This window comes from Camellia sinensis, chromosome 8 (assembly GCF_055761805.1).
Source record: "Camellia sinensis isolate YWXY chromosome 8, ASM5576180v1, whole genome shotgun sequence".
NCBI lineage: Eukaryota > Viridiplantae > Streptophyta > Magnoliopsida > Ericales > Theaceae > Camellia > Camellia sinensis.
This window is the reverse complement of record NC_138968.1, coordinates 143,413,028-143,421,941: the sequence shown is the minus strand read 5'-3', so window position 1 is coordinate 143,421,941 and position 8,914 is coordinate 143,413,028. Positions and strand designations below refer to the sequence as shown.

General features: G+C 31.7%; 1 long non-coding RNA gene across 4 annotated transcripts; it reads left to right on the top strand.

Moving 5' to 3' along the window:
• The first annotated feature begins 4,409 nt into the window (after positions 1-4,409).
• Positions 4,410-7,899, top strand: LOC145797164 (uncharacterized). 4 transcript variants are annotated; one of them, XR_014338358.1, is made up of 4 exons: positions 4,410-4,778; positions 5,122-5,193; positions 7,137-7,213; positions 7,487-7,899. It is a non-coding gene; the product is annotated as an uncharacterized LOC145797164 (long non-coding RNA). The 4 variants fall into 4 exon arrangements; XR_014338357.1 differs by having other exon boundaries at positions 4,414-4,778; positions 7,500-7,899; XR_014338359.1 differs by having other exon boundaries at positions 4,414-4,778; positions 7,121-7,213.
• The last annotated feature ends 1,015 nt before the right edge of the window (positions 7,900-8,914 follow it).

Sequence of the window (8,914 nt, the reverse complement as noted above, 5' to 3'; positions counted from 1 at the left end):
CAAAAATTAATATATTTAATGACTATACTATTGTATAAAGAATATACAAAAGAGGAAAAAAAAAACCATTCGGAAGTTGAAAACTGCAAATATCTATCCTGTTCGGAAGTTGAAAATAAAAAAAAAAAACATTACTTTCGAAAGTTGAATGTCGAACCAAATAAAAAAATTCAGAATGCTATTGTCAAACTAAATGGTAATTTTCAGAATTCTATTTCCGAACAAGTGTTTCATGTTCGGAAAACTAGTTTCGAATGAGGAACAACATGCTTAGTTACGGTGGGCTATGCGTTTGTTTCAAAAATGGTAAAAACAAACCCTACATTACAAAATGAAATACGAATAAGGATTAAAATAAGTAAACTAACCTAAGTTCTCCAAACGTGAAGAATTCGTTCAATGCTTCAATGAGATGTCTTCAATACTTCAATACTTCAATGAGATGTCTTCAGTGGATGAATGTAGCTTTTGGGAAGCGTGAGAGATGGGTGTGTGTGTGAGAGAGACGGGTCTGGGGGTCTGAGGGGTTTGTGTGTGTCACGGGTCTGGGTGTGTGTGTGTGCATGGTTTACATTTGAGAGTAGATGTGGAATAAAAGGTGTGTGGAGTGAGAAAAATAAATTGGGATTGTTTTTTCAAGTGTGTATTGAGAATGATGTGCAAAAAAAAGAATGGGTGTGTGCAAATAGAAGCTCCCATAAAAAACATAGCATTTAAGAATTTGTTTGCAAGTTTCTATCCTTTTTTGTTTTTTGGTATTTTATGCTTGGTGTATTTCATATCTTTATTTTTTTCCTGAAAAAAAATTGTAGATTTATTTGTTGCTCAAAGAAGCTGTGTGCTCAAATATACTATCACACCTTTGCCTTTTCAAATGGTGATTGGAGTTGCTGCTACTGCGTGTGGTGTGCAGCAGCAACTATTGAGCATTTTATTGGGCAAATTTCAGGGCACAAGTTGATAATCCAAACCGTTCACATTTTAGAAGATATCAAGTAAAACATACTTACAAAAAATCATGTCGATCAGATATAGTTATCTCTTTTATCAAATCACATTTATATTGAGTTTTATATTTCAAATTATATTTATCTTCTTTTTTTTTTAAATACAAATGTGATTTGGTGAAAAGGCCAATGATATCCGATCGACGTAATTTTTTACAGGTATATTTTACTTGATATCTTCTAAAATATGAACAGTTCAGATTATTAAATTAGACCTTGAAATGAGCCCAATAAAATGTGCAACAACTGCTGCTGCTGTGCACCATGCAACAGCAATCCCAAACTCTTTCAAATTAGTGTGTTTTAAGGAACTGTACTTGTTCGGTTCGAGAGGAAAATATAGAATGCGATAGAACACTAACGTTTGGGTTTTACAATAAAATTTAAAATAAAATTAAAAAAAGTAAAAAGATGTGGGTTTCATATGTGTTTTAATGCTTCTTGTCTTCAAATTTCTCCACTTTTTTCTAGAGTCCGTCATCGCCCCTAATTTTAGCACTGTAATTTGGGTATTTCAAATAGGGGGAATTATACTGATACCATGGTGCCAGTAAAAAATATTATTATAATTTTTTTTTTATAAATATTAATAATTAATATCATAATTTTTTTTACTAATATATAATATTTTTTTAAAAAAACTAAAATACAATGATATTACTTTTCCTCTCTAAAAATATATATCAAATCATCACCAATAATGAGTATAGGGTTCTTACGAGGATGCACTCGTCAAATTATGGATAAGGAGTCACTGCTGTACGTGAAGCACAACAGTGACTATGGTGCATCCATTTGAGAAATATTATGGCCTTATTTTTATGATCTAAACCGTCCATTTTGTAGGGTTTGTTGAGTACTTCATGCCTACAAAAAATCATATTAATCGGATATAAACAACTATATGATCGAATTGCATATTATTTATGTTATTTCTCAAAATAAAACTTATTATTTATTTTTTTGGTTATCGATCATATAGTTGTTGATATCCGATTAATATGATTTTTGGTAGGCATGGAGTACTCAACAAACCCTATAAAATGGACGGTTTGGATTATAAAAATAAGGTCATAATACACCTCAAATGGAGACACCACAGTCACTGCTGTGCTTCACGCACAACAGTGACCCCTTATCCTCAAATTATTTAGTGCTCTTTTAGGAAGTTGGTAAAAAGTCAGCTTTTAACTTTTTATTCTTTTTAAGTTATATCACCTTTTACATAACAAAAAGACAAAATAAACTAAAAAAGACAAAGAATTAATTTTTAACCAACTTCCCAAAGTAACCCTTAGTCTGATTAATTTCTAAAGGCCTACTCCCATTATCAATTAGCAATCACAAATTTTTTTTGAAGCTCACACATGTCATTAGATTCTTTCAATTATGAAACTCACATTTTTGATTTTATTCCACAATCAGGATTCAAATGACAATATCCAATTTATCTAATGTCACTACAACATATAAGAGTTTTAAAGATCAAATTTTTTTATCTCTAAAAGTAAAAATTTTTGTTACAAAAGACATTTAGGGACCAATTTCTATCGTCGTGAGAATAGTCGCTAAAAGGTCATCCCGAAAAGTAAAAACCAAGGCTTTTATCGACAAAATTTTTAAAATGTCACTAATAACAAAATAATTTGGTCTCAAAATGGCTTATTTTTTGAGACAAAAAATTTGGTCCCAAAATGATAATAATTCATCACAATGTCCAATTTTTGTTGCTAAAAATATAACGATGACACTTTTCACAACAAAAATATTTGGTTCCTAAAAAATAATTTTGTCATTGAATTTTGGTTTCTAACATCTTAATTTTTTTTTTGTACCACTTTTTAGATTTAAGAACTTAAGGAAAATTATGCAAATAGTTCCTGAAGTTTACATGATGTGTCAATTTGGTTCCTGTAATTTCAATTTACTTGATTTGGCCCTTTAATTTAACGGATTGTGTCATTTTAGTCCAATAAATAACAGTTGTTAAGTTAATTTAACGGAAAATCAAACATTGTGTCAATTTAGTCCTTGTAAAAATCGAGAAAATTGGAACTACAGGGACCAAATTGACACATCTTGTAAAATACAAGGACCAAATTGACATATTGTTTGACCTTCTGTTAAATTAATTTAATACTCGTTATTTATTAGACTAAAATGACACAATCCGTTAAATTAAGGGACAAAATCAAGCAAAATAAAATTACAAAGACCAAATTGACACATCATATAAACTATAGAGACTATTTGCATAATTTACCCAAGAACTTATATCGTTAAATATGAATCAATGGATATAGCCTAATATATATATATATATATATATATATATATAATTTGAGGAAAAGTAATAACAGAATTAGGAAGGCATCTTCGAGAGAACCAAGAATAACAGAGAAACAGGTACCGCTTCCATCCATGTCGATAATTGCGGGCCATGCTTCGCCAGCCGTGCCAGGCCATGTGCCACTCGATTGCCCAAACAGCTAACATGATCAGATCTACAATGATGAAAAGAGCCATAGCAGCTATGAATGCATCCACCAAATGTCCAAAGGACGAGAGAGAACCACCACCATGGAGTATGGTTGAGACAACACTAAGAGAGTCACCTTCAAAAATCACATTCTGCAAATCCAACTCAGTAGCAAAATGAATTGCCTTAAGAGCTGCCAGTGCTTTAACACAATCGACACCTAATAAACTCAGAACTCGCTCTGACAGAGAACCCAGTACTGCACCATGGTCATCTCGCACAACAACACCCACGCCAACAACTAGCTGATCCTGAAAGATGGCACCATCAAAATTCACCACCATGGATAGGTCTAGTATATTATTGTTAAAGAACTTGGCTCAAGGGATAAGTTAGCAAGGGATTAGTCACCTATTGCATATGATCTTGGGTAAGTCTCTACACATCATCGCTCATTGATTCATTAATTTAAGCTCCATTTGTTTCGATGCAAAATATTTTCAACTGAAAAATATTTTTCACATAATATTTTTTTCAAATTTTTTTTCCATAAAAAACATTTTTTTTTTAATGTTTGATAGCATTCTTGAAACTAATGTACTGATAATTTTATTAGTGGGGATAGTTGTAGCGGCGGCAAGGTGGTGGTGGAAGGGCCGGTAATGGTGGTGGAGGCGGCAACGTGGTGTTGGTAGTGATAGGGTGTTGGTGGTAGTGGTAGTGAAGGTGGTGTGTGGCATTGGTAAAAATTTAATTCAAAAATTATTTTCTTCCTTTCAAAAGTGAAAAATATTTTCCACAAAAATAAGCTTATTTTTTGTTGACAAGTTTTCTATCGTACCAAATACAAGAAGATGTGAAAAACGTTTTTCATTGAAACAAATGAAGCGTTAATATATCTATAACATATATAAAAAAAATGTAAGAATGGTGTAACGCTGGTGGTGGTGGTTTGGTGTAACGCTGCTGCTTGTTTTACATCTACAACCGATTGACCAACCAATCAGAGGCCACCATCTCTCCCTTCTTGAAACTTGCACAAAACGCATACACCGCTATCACAGTTTCAGGAAGACCACAAACAGTAGGAACCTTCAAGAAGGGAAAAGCTCATGACACAAGCGATAAGCTCTTCGGGAGTTGAGTGGTGCGATCGGTGGAACAGTGGAAGATCTTCAAGAGGTGAGTGGGTTTTCAAACTCATCACCGAAACAGAACCTTCAGTATATTTATGGCCATACATACTGGATTGGTGTATGTTCGATGAGCTGGAATAACCTACAGAAACTGAGGTGTGTCTTCTTCCTTTTGTCTATTTGGGGCTCTATTCTTGATACTCACAACTGTTTAATTGTGTGTCCACTATGTGCTCGATCATATGCCAAAATGAAACACACACACACAGAGTGCTTCATCTCTTTTTGTTTTTGTACTCTTTTCATTCTTGTTTCTGCATACATTCTTTAGTGAAGAATTCTAATTTTCTTATAAAGCAATCCAAGGAACAAAACTGAGATTTCTATGATTCTATTATTCTCATTTGATAAGATGGGTAGTTATTAAATCATAAATATCTATAGAAATTAGTGAAAGTTTGCAATGGCTCCAAGTTTTGATGAAGCCTTCTATGTGCAGAAGACAACAATGGTAAGGAATGGGGACTTCAATTTGGGGGCTACAAAAGAGGTTGTTAATTGGATTGGAAAGGTTGGTTCATGAACCTTCTTTAATGGGTTTCTTTTTTCTTTTCTTTTTGATTTTTTATGGGTATTTGTTTTCCTATATGTTTTTGACAATATCAAGACTTGGGTTTTTTGGATTTTCATTTTATTTATTTATTTGTTTCATATGAATTTTTTGGGGTGATCTTCTAATGATGTTTAGTTTCTCTTTTCTTTGTTTTTGAATTAAATGTTGGTTGGGGCTAGCATTAACTAATACAAAGAATTCCTCAAAGGAGCACATGAACAAATATAGAATGCACAATGTGGAATATGAAGAAATAGAGAAATTATTCGACCCGATTTCAGTCATTGACGACATCACAACTGTTTCAGTTTGATCACAACATCATTGTCATTATGCTTACCAAATTAGATCACCAGCAATCTACCTTGGCTGAAAGTCAAAAGTCCATAAATGAAAACAAATAAAGTAAAACAGGTTTAATTTTGTTAGAATTGTAATCAATTCTATTTACTATGAAGAAAAGAAGACAAATTGTAGCTTTGGTTTCACTATTAAAGTAGTTCACAAAGGAAAACTTTTTATTGTATAAAGTTGGGGGGAAAAAAGAAAAGAAAAAAGAGCTACAAGCCTAGAAACAACATTCTTTTGGATAGAAAGCTGTCTGTGATACTGTGTGAAAGGTCTCCTTATCTGGAGAAAGAGATAGAAAGAGGCCACCCAACATGAGCCCAAAGAATATGTTACCCCTGATTTGTTCCAAATATCTTCTGAAGTCTTTTTATTTGTGTTTCTCAAAAAGTGATGGTTAATTAATAATCTAAGAACTTGGTGTCATAGAATACTGATGAAATTTAGAGTTGATAAGAATTAGGCAATGCATAAATTTCTGCAGGTGGTGTGTAGGCAAAGCATAAATTTCTCCATCAATTGCCAATTCCTAAGTAATCTGCATTCTAAAACCACCCAATCCCAAATATAGATGTATCACTCTAAATTGTTAAATAAACCACTCCAAACAATTTCTATCTCAATCCGTACATCACGTGTTTCTACCCAAGGAAACAAAATAATAGAATCAATAGCCTTTTTATAATTTTCCCTAATTGGTTGTTATCAAATTTAATTAGAAAGAAATTACAAATTCCTGATGATGGACTCTAAAACCAAATCAGCAATTTTAAAAAAAAATGATGTGACATAGACCAAACTAATCTATCGCATTTAGACTAAGCAATCAAATAGAGCAAACCCCAATTGTAATGTATAGCGTTCACCAAAAATCTGTATTTCTCAGTAAGAATTATGTTCAACAATCAAATTTTCCAATAAGTCATGACCTGGATTCAAATATTTGTTTTTATTTCCTTTCAATGTTATGATTCTTGTTCTGAAGAAATGGCGAACATGATCAACATACTAGGGCATTGTTCATTTTCTTACAATTCGTGGGAGTAGGCAACTATTCATCCATTCTACCATTTATAGCTACAAAACGCACTACCATTTGCAGAGGGGTTTGCTGGAATGTACTCCTCCTGGGCATATTCAGTTGCACAGCTTCACAAAAAAATTCATAAGCATATAATGCTTATTGCTTTCCTTTTCTATTTCTTTGCATTGATCTCCATAATGTTTTGTATCCCTATCCTTGGATGACCCTTTTTTCACTGTTCTTGATTGTTTTGAATTCGGACTTCAAATTCCTGTTGTTGTTTTACTTTTCTCTATTAAGTCTATGAGTAATTATTGGAAGAAAGATATATAGTATCTTATTATCAACTACATCCTATATTTTGGAATCATGTTCATTTTTTTTTTTAAATTGTAATGTAAATGTAATCTTCCTATATTGGGATCACATTGTTTTCAACTAATTATTTGTGAATGTTTATTATAGAATGTTCTTTATCCAGGGAATTTGCTTACTATATTTGAATTTTTAAAGCAACTTGTATGTGTAGATGTCTGCTCCAGTAATGGTAGCAACAACTCTTTCGACATTGCAAAACTATTATGGATTGGGACTAGATGTCAAGAGGTAAGATTCCAATAGAATTCCCCTTTGTTATTTTAATTTAGAGCATCAAATATACGATTTTATAAGAATTGTTATTCCATGTTTGAATATAAATGAATGGATTGGTAAAAAATTAAACTTATTTTAAGTTATGAATCTTTCCTTCTAAATTTATCTATGAGATCAATTCCCACTCTTTTGATTTTTGTGAGGTCATGAAAATGGTTTAATTATGTCAGATTAGTTGCCTATTTTTCAAATAATGACTTTCTTGCTTTGTGTGACATTTGCAAGTTGCAATTGCTAGATGGCCATGTCAAGCAATTGAAACTTCAAACATCGATTTGCAAGTGAACTTGGAATACCTTAAAGTGGTATTAAACATAGAAGGCATGGCTTTACCATGATATTGGGAAGTTGGCGGGATAGAAGATGAAGCTGTAATGCAGGTATAAGAATTTGCTAATCTATTTCTAAATCTCCATACAAGAGAGTAAGATGATTCAGGATAGAATCTCTAGTTAATCTTATATTCTTTATCGTGCTTACATTTCTTGATGACGAGTTAGCTCCTCCAATAACCACATTAATGCATGCAATCTGTGAATATATATATCTTGTAGCTAGCAAATCCTTGACCCAAGTACACTAAACATGTTATTTTTGTAATTTATCAACAGTTAATCATATTTGTATCTTTGCCTATACACAGCCGATGAGCATAGTTCTTGGTGTGGATATGTTTCATTTATTTGAAAAATTAAGAAAAATAGAGTATAGTTTTGACAAACTATGATGCTATGCGCATGGGGTCCAACTAGTTTAAAAAAAAAATTACAATTTTATAAATGAGGATAGGGCCACTCATCCAAGTGAAACATTCCCTTCAATCTTGAGTGATTTTATCCAAATGTCCAATTTCAAAATAATCGTCAAAGTTAAGTGATAATTCTTTGGAAAACACTGAAGTGATAATGGTTGAGAAAATCATGACTAAAACTTTATGGACAAATTACGGTCGTCGTCGTCCCTATATTTCTATCTTTGTGTTTTTTTAATCTTTGTAATTTCAATTGATTCGATTTTAACACTAAATTTATAATTTTTTTTAAATTTAGTCCAATTAATTACAATTGTTAGTATTTTTAATGAAAAATACGAAAATAAGTGGCATATGCCATGCTTTTAGGGGAAAAATTATAAGATTACTAAACTCAGTGAGTTAATCTCAACTAATTTAATATTCATTTTTCATCAAAAACAGTAACAGTGTTATCAATTGAACCAAATTGATATAAAATTTAAAATTAAAGATCAAAACTGAGTTAATTAAAAGTGTAGGAATCAAAATAAAATAAGGGACAAAATATAGAAACTCTCAGTGTAATTTACCTAAAATATATTTTTCAACATAATTTTAAAAAGAGTTCTACGTCATTTAAATTCTAGGTCTCTTTTGAATTATTTCAGATCGTATCTTTTTTTACAAGGCTATTCTCATCCTGTACACTGTCATCCACACAATATAGCAATAAAATAAATAAAATATAGAAAAAAAAATGATAATAGTAAAGGAAATAATCGTAGGCCAATAATGCATAGCTTCAATGTGCACCCTTCTAGATGTTAAAAAAAAAAAAACAAAAAAAAAGTATCCTTGTAGATACAACAATAATAATAGGTCAATCACCACTAGCGAATTAATTTAAAATGTGATGAAAT